The sequence below is a fragment of the Leopardus geoffroyi genome, chromosome A1 (assembly GCF_018350155.1).
Source record: "Leopardus geoffroyi isolate Oge1 chromosome A1, O.geoffroyi_Oge1_pat1.0, whole genome shotgun sequence".
Taxonomy (NCBI): Eukaryota; Metazoa; Chordata; class Mammalia; order Carnivora; family Felidae; genus Leopardus; species Leopardus geoffroyi.
This window is the reverse complement of record NC_059326.1, coordinates 125,280,545-125,297,727: the sequence shown is the minus strand read 5'-3', so window position 1 is coordinate 125,297,727 and position 17,183 is coordinate 125,280,545. Positions and strand designations below refer to the sequence as shown.

Sequence of the window (17,183 nt, the reverse complement as noted above, 5' to 3'; positions counted from 1 at the left end):
CTTTATTCACAAAAGCCAAATATGGGAAACAACCCAAATGCCTAGTAACCAGAGAATGAATAAACATTTGTGGTGTACACAATACCACTTAGCAATAAAAAATGATTTATAATATATGCAATAACATGCATGAAAAAAGCTAGAAACAAAAGTATACACAATGTCTGATTCCTTTATATGACATTCCAGAATACACAAAAGACAAGAAAAACAGATTGGTGGTTTCCAGAGAACAGAAGTGAGGGAAGAGGACTGTCCATAAAGGACAATAAAGTAACTGAGGTGATGTAAATGCTCTACATTCTCACGTGGTAAGATTACACAACTGATTTGAAAAAATATCTTCAAACTGTACGCTTAAAGAATGAATTTATTGTATGTAAACTACACTTCAAAACAACTAGTTTAAAATGCATTCACACTTCCATTAAAAAAAACTAACAGGCACACACACTTTTGTAAAGACAAACTATTAAAATGTTAATTTTTATTGTTAATAGTGCTTCCCCTATACTACTTTGACCCTATATTTATATTCTTTGCTCTGAGGAATTATAAATTAATCTCACAATTTCCCCTCTACATCAACAACCAAGGCCACCAATCCAAATTGGATACTGATTTTTACCTTCAATTTATGAGAGGAAAGCTGATAATTACTTTTCTTTTGATCATATCTACACATACCATGCCACTACACCATAAGACAGATTTAATGTTAGCTAACTGCCTACTCAACTGAAATAGCAGTAAATATTAGAAAAATAAATGAAACGTACCTTAATCACTGTATTATTAATCTACCCGACATACTTTTCTTCCTAAAAAGACAGAAGTACTTAAGAAAACACTAATCCTAGGGCACCTGGGTGGCTCAGACCATTAAGGGTCTGTGAGATCAAGCCCTGTTTAGAGATCTGCACCGGTAGTATAGAGACTGCTTGCTTGGGAGTCTCTTTCCCTATCTCTCTGCCCCTTCCCCACTCTCTCATGTGCACACACGCTCTCTCTCAAAATAAATAAGTAAATTAAAAAAAAATTATTAAAAAAAACACAAGTCACTTTGTTTCTTTTAAGAAGGGCAAATAGTGTTTGGAAATTTGTGAGAATGTTTTGGAAACATTTGTCTTCTAGAATTCTCACATCTGTACTACTACATATTAAAATTTATTATTATAAACGTCTTTCTTCAGGTGTGTATTAATATGATATTATGGGAATAAAATTTTATTTCAGGATAGTAAAGGGGACTTTGATAAGTACTTGTTATAAAACATACATGGATCTGGGGCACCTGGGTGGCTCAATCGGTTAACTGTCTGGCTCCTGATTTCTGCTCACATCAACATCTCACAGTTCATGAGTTTGAGCCCCACATCAGGCTCTCTGCTGTCAGCATGGAGCCCACTTCAGATCCTGTCTCCCTCTCTTTGCCCCTCCCCCACTCATGGGCACAAGCATTTGTGTTCTCTCTCTCTCAAAAATAAACATTAAAAAAAAAAAGATACACGGATCTTACTGGATCCTACACCGCTGGCTCTAGAACTGCGCTAACACGGCAGCTAACAGCCACATGTGATTGTTTAAATGTACATTAAAATTAAATAAAACTCAAAATTCAGTTCCTCATCTGCACTAGCCACACCTCAAATAATGACCTAGGTCTAGAGATTATCCTAACAAACAGCAAAGACATAGACTGCTTCCCTCATTTCACAAAGTTCTATTAGACAGCACTGCTCTAGAATAAGATCTACTTAGAACCCTAAGGAAATACAGATAAACGAAACTGAAATTCTGGCTGTTACTTAATGACAACCTTGGGTAAATTAACCTCAGAGTGGAAAGAGCAGTTATTTCACATTATAACTGGGAAAAGCACTTTCTAATCTAAAATACTGTGAATACTAGTTACGAAGTGATCCAAAAGTAAAATACTCCCGAATGAGAATAAAGAATATACCCATGTGAAAGGTAGATTATAAACAACTCACAACTGTATCTCATTAAGGAAAATAAAATTTAGTGACTGGCTTATGATAAAGTATCTTCCCAGTCCTGAAACAGTAGTATTTTTACTTTGCTCATTATTAACACCTTAAAAACTTAAACTATAAGCCCTCATAGTTGGAAGTCTCAGCTCTGGATATACAGAATGTGTAGGTTCAGAAATATCACTTACTGGCTATGTGACCTTGTGACTTCTATCTCTGTGCTTTCATTTTCTCATTTGTAAAATGAAAATAGGACCTTCCCACACACACCGTCCATGAGGATTACAGTTAATTCACTTCCAAGGCTTAGAACACTGCCTGGAACATGGTAAGCACTGATAAATAGTAGCTATCAAAATCTAGTCATCATGACCGGTGTGGATATCCAGAATATATGCCGAACTCCAACAATTCAAATTTGAAAACGGGTGAAGGACTTGAATACACATTTCTTCAAAGAAGATATAAAATGGCCAATAAGCAAGGGCGCCTGGGTGGCTCAATGGTTAAGCATCCGATCTTGGTTTCAGCACAGGTCATGATCTCACAGTTTGTTTGTTTTTTTTTTTTTTTTTTTAATTTTTTTTTTTTTTTTTTTTCCAACGTTCATTTATTTTTGGGACAGAGAGAGACAGAGCATGAACGGGGGAGGGGCAGAGAGAGAGGGAGACACAGAATCGGAAACAGGCTCCAGGCTCTGAGCCATCAGCCCAGAGCCCGACGCGGGGCTCGAACTCACGGACCGCGAGATCGTGACCTGGCTGAAGTCGGACGCTTAACCGACTGCGCCACCCAGGCGCCCCTGATCTCACAGTTTGTGAGAATGAGCCCTGCCTCTGGCTACACACTACCACCATGGAGCCTCTTTGGGACTGTCCAACTCTCTCTGTCCCTACCCACACACATGCTCTCTCTCAAAATAAATAAACTTTTTAAAACACGGCCAATAAGTGGGGCGCCTGGGTGGCTCAGTCGGTTAAGCGGCCAACTTCGGCTCAGGTCATTATCTCACGGTCCGTGAGTTCGAGCCCCGTGTCGGGCTCTGTGCTGACAGCTCAGAGCCTGGAGCCTGTTTCAGATTCTGTGTCTCCCTCTCTCTGACCCTCCCCCGTTCATGCTCTGTCTCTGTCTCAAAAATAAATAAACGTTAAAAAAAAAAAAAAAAAAGAAAAAAAACGGCCAATAAGCAAATGAGAAGACATCAGTAATTATTAGGGAAATGCACATCAAAACCACAGATACATCACAACCACTAAGATGGCTATTATCAAAAACACAGAAAACAAATGTTGCAAAGAATATGGATAAACTGGAAACCCATGTGCACGGCTGGTAGGAACAAAAAATGGTGCAATCACTATGGAAAACACTATGGGGGCTCCTCAAAGAATTAAAAATATAATTACCATACGAACCAGCAATTCCACTTCTGGGTATATATCCAAAAGGATTAAAATCAAAGATTTAAAAAAAAAAAAAAATAGGGATTCACACAATAATTTGTACACTCTCTTTCACAGCAGCATTATTCATGATTTCAGAAAGGCAGAAACAACTAAAGTGTCGATTTACAGATGATGGGTAAACAAAACTTGATACATACATACAATGGATTATTCTTTCGTCTTAAAAAGGAAGGAAATTGATTCTACCACATGCTACAACATGGATGAACCTCGAAGACATTACACAAAGTACAATAAAGCAATGACAAAACAACAAATATGCACAAATCCACTTATACTAAGTACCTAGTGTAGCCTAATTCATAGAGATACAAAGTAGAATGGTGATTGCCAGGGGCTACAGACAGGGAAAAATGCAAAGTTAATGTTTAATGGGTACAACGAATATCAGTTTGGGAAGATGAAAAAAGTTCTGGAGATGAAGAATCCACAACAATGTGAAGGTACTCAATGCCACTTATACACTCAAAAATGGCTAAATTGGTAAACCTTATGGTTTTTTTGCCAGGATTTAAAAAAAAAAAAAGTTATCCCTCATTACAATGACTGGAAGATTAGTATGAAGGCGGGGGAAAAAAACCCTTACTTCCAAATCTCATATCATGGCTAAAAAGTAGAAAGATTTAAGTCTCCTAAATTTAGAATATATTTTCTCTAAACTTATAATAGCCCAACCTACCTATACTTAGCTAAGACTTTCGCTCCGACTTTGCCTAATTCCAATTAAGCCGACAACTAGTGGTTGTGAAATATTACCTCCTATTGTGGTTTTTAAGTATGCCCAGAAATTCTTTTGAAAAAAGATGAAGCCTAACTACCCTCCCTTGATTGAGGGCTAGACTTAATAACTTGCTTTTAACGAAAAGAATGTGGCAGAAATGACTTCTGGAATGGGTCCTAAAAGGTACTGTGCTTTCTACCTATCTCTCTTCTCAGATGACTTGCTCTACAAACTGCAGCTGCCACATTTAAAGAAACTTAAGGAGGAAGGGCACTTGGCTGGCTCAGCTGGTGGAACACTGGACTTCTGATCTTGGGGTTGTGAGTTCGAGCCCCAAGTTGAGTGTAGAGATTACTTTATTATTTTTTAAAATTTTTTTTTTTTAACATTTATTCATTTTTGAGACAGAGCATGAGTGGGGGAAGGTCATAGAGAGAGCGAGACAAAGAATCTGAAACAGGCTGCAGGCTCTGAGCTGTCAGCACAGAGCCCGACATGGGGCTCGAACTCACGGACCGCGAGATCATGACCTGAGCCGAAGTTGGATGTCCAACCGACTGAGCCACCCAGGCACCCCTAGAGATTACTTTAAAAAAAAAAGAGAGAAAAAAGAAAAAAAGAAACCGTAGAAGACACTCAAAAGAGCTCCATGGAGATCCATGTACGGTAAGGAACTGAATCCTCCAGGTAAGAGCCAGCATCAACCTGCCAGGCCAATGAGTACACCATCTTGGAAGAAGATCATCCAGCCCCAGTCAAGCCTTCAAATAACTGCAGCCCTGGTTACCATATTGATGTAGATTTTAGATTCAGACCTAGAGGGAGTCAGAATCACTCAGCTCAACTGTTGCCAAATTTCTCACCCACAGAAATCATGTGAGATAGTAACAATTTTTATTTTTTAAAGCTCCTTCATTAAAATATTTACATTCACTGAAAAACCAACTAATTTCTTTTACTAATATGTATATGTATAACTTTCTGACAATTTTCAGTTTAAGAATTTCTTAAAGGGTATTTGCAAGTTCTGAGTTTCAAAGGAAACACAACGTATTTAACTACAATTTTAAAACTTTCTTGCTAAAAAATAAGCCTGAAAAAAACTTTTATTTTTTTTTAATTTTTTTTTTAACGTTTATTTATTTTTGAGACAGAGAGAGACAGAGCGTGAACAAGGGAGGGGCAGAAAGAGAGGGAGACACAGAATCTGAAACAGGCTCCAGGCTCTGAGCGGTCAGCACAGAGCCCGACGCGAGGCTCGAACTCACGGACCCTGAGCCGAAGTCGGACGCTTAACCGTCCGAGCCACCCAGGCGCCCCTGAAAAAAACTTTTAAATACGGTTTCAAAAAATATAATCTGTAAACTGAATTAAAGGGCAGAAAATAAAACACCAAAACACTACACTCACCAAAGCTGTGAACACAAAGATGACTCAAGAACAAGAAAAAGAATGGGATACCTTGTATAAAAAGATGCAGAAACTAGTAATTACTTGAAAAGACATAGAGCAAAAGCCTCTAACTATTCTGCTGGGTGTAGCAGCTAACAAAAAGGAGAAAAGCAAGCAGGTAAAACTGAAAATCAAACCACCAAAGGTTTATCAGTAATTCTAACATTCCATTTCTAATGAGAGTCCTGCTCAAAGCAATGGACCCGCTCCTGAGAAAAAATATTTAAGCACCCCCAAAATAATCAATTTTAGGCAGTTCTCAAACCACAGTCTCCCACACCCACATATGTAGCTGCCCCCCCCACCCAAAAAAATTTTTAGGAAATCCTGCTATATAAAACATTTATAAAAGGGAGAAGGGGACAGTGAACAAATCTCTTTCCAACCTGCTCTTCCTAAATATGTCAAATCCATCGCCTTAAAGGCTAGTGAGATAACAAAACAAAGAGCCCTACTTTAGGTAGAATTATCTGGCCATGGAGAGACTACGGGAAAAAAGAGAATGGAACTAAAAGGCAAAGAAATGAGATAGTACGATTACCTTCTTATTCAAAGGCCAAGCTAGGATAATAAATGAAACTGCAGGGGCACCTGAGTGGCTCAGTGGGTTAAGCACCCAACTCTTGATGTCAGCTCAGCTCCTGGGTTGTAGGATAGAGAGAGACCCTCTAAGTATGGAAATGGCTTGGGATTCTCTCCCACTCTCTCTTGGCCCTCCCCTGCTGGCACTCTCTCCCTCTCTCAAAATAAACAAATAAACTTGAAAGAAGAAATAACTTCAGACTATGACAAATACTGATTTGACATGTTAACACTCAGAATCTTAAAATATTGGAATTAGAATAAAACTTTATAGATTATGCTTCTCCATTAACAAAAAGCCTTCATATATTATTGTCATCAGTTTTATGAAAACACTAACACCAAAGAGATTAGGTAAATATACAAGGTCACATAGGCTCTTTTCTAAATTTTCCAATCCCTAAACCAAAAATCTCTTTTAACTCCCAGCCATTTCTCTTTTTCTACATCACTACCCTTACCTGGATCTAAATGGTTACCTTAACGTTTTTGTAAAAAATTAAACAGAAAAGGTGGTTAGGTCAAAGACAATTAGATGATCCTGCTTGGGTTTATGTTACTGGTTTTGTTTTTTCTTTTAAAGAGAGCGTGAGGGAGAGCGGCAGAAGGAGACAGAGAGAGAATCTCAAGCCCACTCCAACACTCAGCACTGAGCCCAACACAGGGCTCAATCCCATGACCCACCCTGGGATCATAACCTGAGGAGAAATCAAGAGTGGGACCCTCAACCAACTAAGCCACCCAGGGGCCCCTGGCCTGGAGTTTAGGTTCTATCCTCAATTGCTAATTTCACTTTCAGACTAGAGGTTCCCATCTTTATTCCTCTGTAACTCTCTAAATTTCATTTTTTTCTTTCTTCTGCTCACTCTTGTTCTTTCCCTATTATTTTCCATTCCTTTTATTTCCCTACTATTCTTCCCTTCATCAATTCTCAAGCGTCAGGAACTTTAAGCACAAAAATTCATGGACTAATCTCAGTTCAAAACCAGAGAAAAAGTACAACAAAGCTAAAATGAATTTAGCTTCATACCCGTACAAAGAAGCTATGGGTGTGTAAGACATGAACAAAACCTGAAACCACATTTTAATTTTTGGCTAACCAAAATTTTACCAGTTACTAACAAACAGCAATACGAACAATATTTTCTCTTCTACCTTTTAGCTTAATTCCAAATGCCACTAGTAGTCAATATTAACCAAAGAGAAGCAGTATAAGAGAAGAAACAAAAATATCATGGATAATGCTCAAATTAGCATTTATAGTGTAGCACGGTAACTGAGTGTGGAGCCCTCCAGTCAGACCTGAGAGATTTGGCCCAGACTCCTACGTAACTGTGGTCCTAACCAAGTAACTTTCTCCAAGTTTCAGTCTTTCTAAATCTTAATTTTCTTACCTATACCACTGTAACAGCACTTTCTTCACAGAATTATTCTAAGGTTAAGGTATACTAGGTAAATATGTTTATTATACAGAATATGTGACACTATCATCATCTGTAAGTATTACTAGATTATTTCTTATGTCTATAGTCTAGGCAAAGATTTTAAAAAAAAAACAATAGAGTAGGGGAGAAAAAGAGGCTCAAAAGAGGTACTAAGAGGGTAGGGGGAGCAGCCCAGCAATTGTTCCAATTAGTATTGCTATCTACTCAATGCCAAGAATATAATAAAATATTTATCAAGACGTTCAAGTAAGTAAATATGTCCTTGAACAACTGCTGTAAGCAAAGTTCACCAACGTCAGACCATTCAAAGATTAAAGTTAATTGTTAAAAACCCTGACTCTGGAGTTAGTTTTATCCTGACACCAAGGCTTTCAGGTAACATCCATAGGAATAATTTAAAGGAAGATAATCACAAATAATGTTGTTCTTTTCCACGAAAAAAAAATAATTACCAGTTCAACTTTTTTTTTTAAAGGTTTATTTTATTTTGAAAGAGAGAAAGCCCGCGTGCAAGCCAGAGAGGGGCAGAGAGGCAGAAGAGAATCCCAAGCAGGCTCTGTGCTGTCAGCACAGAACCACACTGGGGCTCAATCCCACAAACCCGAAGATCATGACCTGAGCCAAAATCAAGAGTGAGGTGCTAACCGACTGAGCATCCCAAGTGCCCTTCCAGTTCAACATTTTTTTTTTTTAATGTTTATGTAATTTTGAGAGGGAGACAGAGAGAGAGGTACAGAATCCGAAGCAGGCTCCAGGCTCTGAGCTGTCAGCACAGAGCCCGATGGGGGGCCTGAACCCCAGAACTATGAGATCTCAACCTGGGCCGAAGTCAGCCACTTACCCAACTGAGCCATCCAGGCGCCCCGCAGTTCAACTTTTTAATCTCATTTAAGATATATATTCTTAGACAAATTACTTGAAAAGTCATTAAATTGAGAAATGAATAAAATAGCAGGCAATCTGAAGTGAAAAGGTGTGGAGAATGGTCTTGCCACTTTTTTTACATAAATCAAGGTGGAAGCTCAATTAAAAGTACTACATAGCACTGACGGAGAAAACACAACTAACCCAGTCTATTTTAATAAAATTAATGAACTCTAATCTCAATTTTAGATCAGAAAATAAATGCTATATTTGGATACTTCCATTCTTTTGGACTCTACTACCTCTTCTGCTCTAAGTAAGATAAAAGGATTCAAGAGCAAAGCAAAAAAGTTTTGAAATAACTGAAGTACTGACAACTTGTAAGGCCATCTTGGCAAAATGTTCAAAATTACAATCTTTTATCTCAGAAAATTAATTAAAAGAAATAAACTCTAGTTTTATTATATTCACTAGTAGTAACTATCTAAAAAATGTATTTTAATAAATTTTTAAAGACACTCCTATGCCTAGAATAGACTGAGAAATTATACGGTAACAAAGTACTATTATTCAATTCTGAAAAATATAACAATTATTAAATCAGAATTCTCATTTGTCAGAAGATCTCTATTACAGCAATATTTCCAATTTTTTAAAAAAGCTGTGTTTATAAACATAAGCCAGCATAAACTTCCGAAAAGGAAATCAGTTATTTAAAAGAATTATGAATGATTATGAAATATCAGGTTTAAAAACCAAGCCCTATGTTATAATTTAAACTACCTAACTAAACTGTAACACAAAATTGCCTTTAGAAAGCAGTCTAAACTCACACTAAGAAAGTAAACTAGGGGTGCCTGGGTGGCTCAGTTGGTTAAGCATCGGACTTCAGCTCAGGTCATGATCTCATGGTCCACTGGTTTGAGCCCCAAGTCGGGCTCTGTGGTGACAGCTCAGAGCCTGGAACCTGCTTCAGGTTCTGTCTCTCTCTCTCTCTCTCTCTCTCAAAAATAAAGATTAAAAAAAATAAAAAAAATAAACTGGCTGGAAAGACTCATGAAACATTTTTCCCGCCTTTTTAACAATCTATGAATCCATAAAAATTAAGATGAATACTAATCATAAGGATTTTTGGGTTTTTTTTTTTTACTTTCGGAGCACAAAAATGTAAAATGTGGACTGTTTGATCCGAAATATTCTTAAATCTTAACTCTTTCTTCATTTCAATTTACTTAACAGTACTTTACAGACTGTCCAGGAAACTAAGCCAAGCAGTATAATTCCAAGAAACAAAGTCTTCCAACATAGGATAAACTTGACTCATTAATTTACAAATGAACTCTTGATTTGCTCACCATTTAATACTTACAAATTCCAACAGGACTGCACAGGAAGGTGTTGGGTTTTTCTCTGTAATCTTTATGTTTTCCAGTTTGTTTTTTTATTTTGTATCCTCTGAAATAATATCCAAGTTCTTTGAAGATACTTAACCTATGACTATTTGACATAGAGTTACTTCAAGTCAGCTACCCATACTTCTGTCTTAAAGTTTTCATACGGCTATCTCCAGAATTAGCCAAGTTCCTTGGATTTAAGATTTTAAAGTCTTCGTTATTATTCCATGTACGTGTCACTGTTGTACTTATCCGCTCCAGATGAAATATCCAATTTATGAGCCAAAAAGCAAAAACAAAAAGAAAATTTCACATCTGAAGAACATTCCTAAACATCAACACAAAGAGAGACACATAGCTATCTCAATACTACCATGCTGCTGGAAAACTGCAACATCTTAAATTTCCACGTAAATAAAAGATAAAAGGAAAAAAACTCTGTATTCTTTCAACGTCTTCATTTAGAAAAGCTGTCCCATTGTGACATGAAAATAGCTGAGGTCAAAAATTCCTAAAACTTTTAATAAAGGTAAAAATAAAATGCCATGAAACTTCAGCAGTACTCAAACAGTAATTTGAAACTGCCGAAACTACTTAGTACACAAATCAAACATATCTTATAGTTTTGGCTGAAGAACACCAACTACAGGAGAAGGGTGGGGGTGGGGGGGAAGGGGCAAAAAAAAATACCACCAGCTGAAATAATTTAACCAGTTATATAATCCGTTTGAACCAAAATACTGAAGAAATGACTGGGTCTCTTTAAGTAGCTTGCAGAACTGTTCACTACTATAAAATCACTTCAGAGATGATTCTTGCCACTTTTAATAAACTTCTGGGGCAAAATTATCCAAAGATATTGTAATCCCAAAATGGCCACTTCAAATATCCGGGGCCTTTTAACACAAAACCTAGAAGATGATCTTCACAAATGGGTAATTCAATCACCTGTAAAAGTTACAAAAAAAAAAAAAAAAAATTACACACTGAATTTTAATTTTGAGCAAAAAATTAACCCCCATCTTGAAGAAGCCTACTTCTAGAGAGAAATTCACCTCTATCCAATTCTACTGGGATCTAAAAAAAGGCTTTGCCCAAGCAAGCGCCCAAAAACACTTTAATGTATTAAAAAGACTTTAGAATAAGAGAGGAAAAGGTGGGAGATGATGTTACAGAACACAAGGAGTGATTTCAACTGGGAAGGGGGTGCGGATATAATACAGGGGGATTATATAAACAAACCTTCCCCACACTTTGGGAGTAAAAATTAAAACTATGAAACTGCCACACAATCTTATAAAAGATCTTCCATATTTTCAATTCACGCTACCGAAGAAAAACGAACAGGCAGGTGTGGTGCCATGGGGCATTAGTAAATGCAACTTAAGAGAATAAGGAATGTAAAAGGAAAGACGCGCCCTCCAAATTAGAAGGTCTAAAAGAAGACACATTTCCCCATTAAGGGTAGAAAGTAGGTGGGTGAGAAACGGGATATGAACATTCCTTAAACTCGCCTGAGGGTGAGACTTCCCTGGCTTCTGAGGGCAACTGTGGGAGAAACGTGTCGGTCCCCATTTCCTTGAATTAAGAAAACAGGTTTCTCCCAACACTGAGGGGGTGGTAGGTACCCAACCCTTCTCGTAAATCACGTTAAGAGTGGTTCTCTCCAAAAACAGAATAGGTCCCTTCAGGCCCCACAGGACTCGGGGGGACATGGTAGCACTGGACTCAGTACATACCTAGTGCCAAAGACCCGGGAGAAGCGGAAAGCGGGCGCGCTACTGAAGAAAACAACCGAAGGCCACAACTCGGCCTCGACTCCCTCAGCTAAGAGGAGCAGTAGTGCCAAAGGAGGCGGGCGTGTGCGAGAGGCCGGAGGAAGGAAGACCGAGCACGGAGGGCGTCGGACCCGTTCTGAGCCTCCGCCAAACATCCCCCCGGCCACCAAGCCTCAACCACCCACCCCCTCGCCACAACCGCCACCCCCGCCTCACAGGGGCCCAGTAAATATATAGAGGCCTCTCGGCGCCGTCTTTCCGTCTCCCTCCTTGCTCTCCTCCACCCCCCACACCGCGTCCGAGGGCAGCCTCACACCTCGCGCCGCCAACGCCGCTCCCGACCCCTCAAACCCCAACGCCGACACGGGCACCCCCTTCCTCCCCCAGACTCCAGCACGGAGCACGGAAGACGGTGTTACCTTCTGCCACACCAGAGGTGCCCCTGGCCTGGGGGTGCCGCTGCGTTCGATCCCGGGAGAAGGTTTTCGGTACTTTGAATAATCCCCTTTTGCCGCTTTTCCCTCCCCCACAACCAGTCTCAGTCCCAAAATGGCGCCGACCCGATCCGCAATGTTCTGGGTCAAGTCTCGCGAGATCGTGGAAGGTGGCGAGGCGGGGAAGGAACTAGACGGGTTGAAGAGAAGGGAGGGAAAAGGCGGGGCGAGGAGAAGGAGGAGGGAGAAAGGGTGTGGAAGAAGCGCTGCGAACGAACCTACTGGGCGGGGCAGCAGGAGGAGCGCCTCCACCAGAGAACCTTCTGGCCCAAGCAACCGCTCACGCCCCGGCCGAAGACGCTCCGCCCTCTACGTGGGGCGGCTGGGGGGAGGGGAATGGGGCGTGGCTACGTCTGGGGGCGGGGCGTCGAGGAAGCCCCGGAGGTAGGGGCGCGTGGGGGGCGGTGGCTCCGCGCAGTGACGTCAAGAGCAGCTGGAGTCGGGGATTACCCCCTGCTGCTGACGTGAGGACGGTGAACAATCGGGAACGTTCGGTGGAAGGGGGAATTCCCCGCCGCTCCCTGAGGAGCCCCTCCTCCCACCCCTCCCCCACCCGGGGCCGCCCCGGAGGCTGTGATGGTGGGGCCACCGAGCGGGTGAGGGGAGAAGGCTGAGCCGGGAAGCGGCCGCACGAGCTGTAGTGGCGCGCGCAACGGCGTCTTACCGGGCTGGACGCTCAGAGGAGCCGCGGCGCGCGCCCCTCGCCTGGTACCGCGCTCGGGCCTGGGCGGAAGGGAGATCACATGCTTGCCTGTACACAGCCCTGCGCGGGCGGAACGCTGGTGGTGCAGGCACAGGGCTAATTGGGCGCCCTGAAGCAATGGATCCATCATCGAATGCAAATATGAGTGTGTCAGACATAAACAATTTGTACCGGAGTCCAGTGGCTGAAGAAACGGTACTAACTCGGTGGGTACTAAGCTCAGATTCTTAAAGGGTAAAAATGGCTACTAGATGTAATCGTGCTAATCATTTTTCCTTCTGCTAAGTCTACATGAGGTGAGAATTATTTCAACACTGTCTCTGGCCGGCACACCCCACACAATTTTTTTTTTAATGAATTTAATGGTATTCACAGTTATCTAATTGCGATACTTTCCCCCTTTGTAACAGGAGGCTTACTTTGAAACCTGTTAAGTTAGCTTTCTAAGAGGAATGAAAGTAATCACATGTGTTGAAGGGAAAATGTTAAGGGAGGTGTCTCAACCAGAGAAATTCCAGTCATTAAGTCCTTGGCTCTCCGCACTCCCCCAAGCCACAAAGCCTTCGTACACAGTAACTTTATAGTCCTTTTATATGCATTATGGGATTTGTAGTTTAATGGACGGCTTCTAAAAGCTCCCTGAAAAAATGTTTGAATGTAAATTCAACAAAAATTTCACCTCCCAACCTTCTTGTTTAGTTTGCATCGGGGAAATAGACACTTTGGGCAATTAATACCTTACCGAGAGCAAAGAAAAGACAATTAACACATGCTGTATATCTTATCTGTGCCAGGCACTTTGTCTTTATACCAGCTTATGAAATGGGTGTTATTTGCCACGTTTTGCAGTTGAGGAAAACTGGTTCAGGTTAAGTAACGTTTAAGCTTGCGGTACATGGAAGCTGAGCGCCACCAGCTTGGCTGTACCTCTAAAATTTGCTAAAGTCTTAATCCATATTCTTTACACTACACCGCTTCAGTATAAGTAAAAACAACAGAAAAAATTGATGATAGAACACCCACAAATTGCCTGTCCTATGACAGAAGACATAAAGTTGAAAAATAAAATGGAGAAACAATTGTAATCTATGACAAACTGCTTAATATTTAATTGTACATACATAGTCACTACCTTAATATCTGATAATATTATATTTACATATCAAGAGCTTTTACAAATCATGAAAGATAACTATACTAACTCTTAGCAAGTCAAAGGACAAAAACAAGTTGGTAATGTGTGTGTCAGAAATTATAAGAAAATATGTTCTGGGACGCCTGGGGGGTTCAGTTGGTTAAGCGTCTGACTTTGGCTCAGGTCATGGTGTCACGGTTCATGGAATTGAGTGCCGTGTCTGGGTCTGTACTGACAGCTCAGAGCCTGGAGCCTACTTAGGATTCTGTGTCTCCCCCTCTCTTTGCATCTCCCCCACCTGCACTCTGTGTCTCTCCTTCTGTCTCTCTCTCTCAAAAATAAATAAATGTTAAGAAAAAAATTTTTTAAAGGAAAGATACTCTACCTCACTAGAAATCATTAAAATGAAAATAAAGCTAACAATGAGATACTACTTTTCACCTATTAGATTGGCAATGACATTAAAAGAATAAAACCTAGATGAGGATATAAGGAATAGATAACCATAATTGCATTAAACATATCAAGAATCAAAATCTATACAGCATTTCTGGAAGATAGTTTGGCTTTCATTTAAAAAAAAAAATCTTTAAGATACACTTTGCGCTAGGCTGCCTGGGTGGCTCAGTCAGTTAAGCTTCTGACTTTGGCTCTGGTCATGATCTCAAGGTTCATGGGTTCCAGCCTCACATCCAGGCTTTGGATTCTATGTCTGCCTCTCTCTCTGCCGCTCCCCAGCTCTCTTTCTCTCAAAAATGAATAAACATTTAAAAAAAATTTTTTTAAAGATACACTTTGCCCAGCTATTCTACATCTTAGAATCAATTTTAATAAAATAATGGGAAAGGTTTCCAACAATTTATAAAGATACTGTGATAAATTGCTTATAACTACAAAAAAAATTGGAAACAACTGAAGTTCCTATAAATAAAGAGACTAAGTAAATAAATTATGGACAACCATGTATAGAATACAAAGCCATTAAAAAGGATAGTGTAGGGCCATCTGAATGGCTCAGTCAGTAGAGCATGCAACTCTTGATCTTTGGATGAGTTCAAACCCCACACTGGGTATAGAGATTACTTAAAAATAAACAAACAAACATGATGATGTGCTTTTTTGTGGAAGGAAAAGGGGGTGGGGGATAGGGGCCGCTTGGGTGGCTCAGTAACTTAGGCATCTGACTCTTGATATCAGCTCAGGTGATGATCTCATGGTCATGAGATCAAGCCCCGAGTTGGACTGGGGCTCAGAGTTGAGGGTGGACCCTGCTTGGGATTCTCTCTCTCTCACTCTGCCCTCCCCCCCACCAAAATAAATAAACAAACATTTTTTAATGGTCATATGAAATAAATTTCACAGCCTACCATCCAAAAAACGTTTTTATTCACAGCATACCAATAAGAAAAATAAAAGGTAGTAATACAGAAAGAAAGAAAGAGAAAAGGTAGATTATAAAACTAATGTCCCATTTTTGGCAAAATAAAGTATGTACCAAATGAGAAAATCTGACTGAATATTACAAAAATGTTGACTGTGCTTAGTTCTAGGTGGCAGAATAATAGAGGATCTTTATTTTTATTATTTAGACTTGATAAGAGGTTATGTTACTTTTCTAATCAGTTTTTAAAAAGCAAATTGAACAATTAAATACAAGAACCTGTCTCCAACCAGCATGTTTTCCATTATTTTATTTTATTCATTTACTGAAAGCTAAAAGGATTTAACACATAGTTAGTTTATTAATAAATATAACATAGTAGTTCAGGAGAACATTTCTTTGGCTCTGTGCAAGAGAGTTTAATTAAATTAATTTGATAATTCTCTCAATGATGTTATAGATATCAGCCACAAAGAGATTAAATAACTTGCTCCAAATTAATGTTAGCCCAAATATACAGTGATATATAAACATTTCCAACTTATTTGTAACAGAAAACTAAGAAACCTAATATCTGCCAACAGAATACTGGTGAAAAAAACTAAGGTAAAAGGGTTTCTGGGTAGCTCAGTTGGTTAAGTATCCAATTCGTGATTTCAGCTCAGGTCATGATCTGGTCACTTGTGAGATCAAGCCCCACATCAGGCATGGAGCCTGGTTAAGATTCTCTCTCTCATTGGGGTACCTGGGTGGCTTAGTTGGTTAAGCATCTGATTTCAGATCAGGTCATGATCTTACAGTTCATGGGTTGGAGCCCCACGTTGGGCTCTGTGCTGAAAGCTCAGAGCCTGGAGCCTGCTTGGGATTCTGTGTCTCCCTCTTCCTGCCCCTCCCCCACTCATTCTCTGTCTCTCAAAAATGAATAAATATTAAAAAAAAAAAAAGATTCTCTTGCTGTCTCTTAAAACCAAAAGTAAAGCACTTTGATGTAACAGAATACAGCTCTTAAAAAAAAATAAGGTAGACATATAATACACTGTCAGAGATGTTCAATAAGTTTTGTTAAGAGATAAAAGTATAGCTTCATCATCATCATGATGCCTAAAAAATAATTCTTTAATGTTCATTAAATCAGGATTCTTTATTTTATTCATTGCTGTGCTATTTGAATATACTATTTTATAGTAATTTAATGTTTAAAACTTAATTACCTGGGGCACCAGGGTGGCTTATTTAGTTGAGGGTCTGTCTCTTGATTTTGGCTCGGGTCAAGATCCCAGGGTAGTGGGATGGAGCCCTGATTGGGCTGAGCGTGGAACCTGCTTAAAATTCTCTCTCTCCCTCTGCCCCTCTTCCCAGCTCACTCTCTCTCTCTCTCTCTAAAATAAAGTTTATTTTTAAAAAATTTGGGGCACCTGGGTGGCTCAGTAGTTTGGGCGGCCAACTACAGCTCAGGTCATGATTTCGTGGTCTGTGTGTTCGAGCCCTGCATTGGGCCCTGTCCTGAGTGCTCAGAACCTGGAGCCTGCTTCTGATTCTGTGTCTCCCTCTCTCTCTGCCCCTTCCCTGCTTCCTCTCTGTCTGTCTCTTTCTCTCTCAAAAATAATAAATAAAAAAAATTTTTAAATAAATAAAAAAATACATAAAATTTAATTATGCAGTGATCTGCAACAATTGAAGAATATAATGAAATATTTGTGTAGGAAACCTTGAATCATTCAAAATTATATCCAAAGTCCCTTTTCTGTGTTCCCATTGTACAATCCTGTGCGTA

General features: G+C 39.7%; 1 protein-coding gene across 3 annotated transcripts in view; it reads right to left on the bottom strand.

The window, feature by feature from the left end:
* Positions 1-12,463, bottom strand: part of GPBP1 (GC-rich promoter binding protein 1) — a 76,968-nt gene extending 64,505 nt beyond the window's left edge. Inside the window, exons 1-2 of one of the 3 annotated variants that reach the window (XM_045493765.1) lie at positions 12,116-12,463; positions 9,894-10,866 (exon numbers count right to left, since the gene is read on the bottom strand). The gene's annotated coding sequence lies outside the window, so the exon portion shown is untranslated. Of the gene's footprint in view, positions 1-9,879; positions 10,867-12,115 lie in introns of all 3 variants that reach the window. The other 2 variants (XM_045493755.1, XM_045493747.1) reach the window with 2 other exon arrangements.
* Between the last annotated feature and the right edge of the window lie 4,720 nt (positions 12,464-17,183).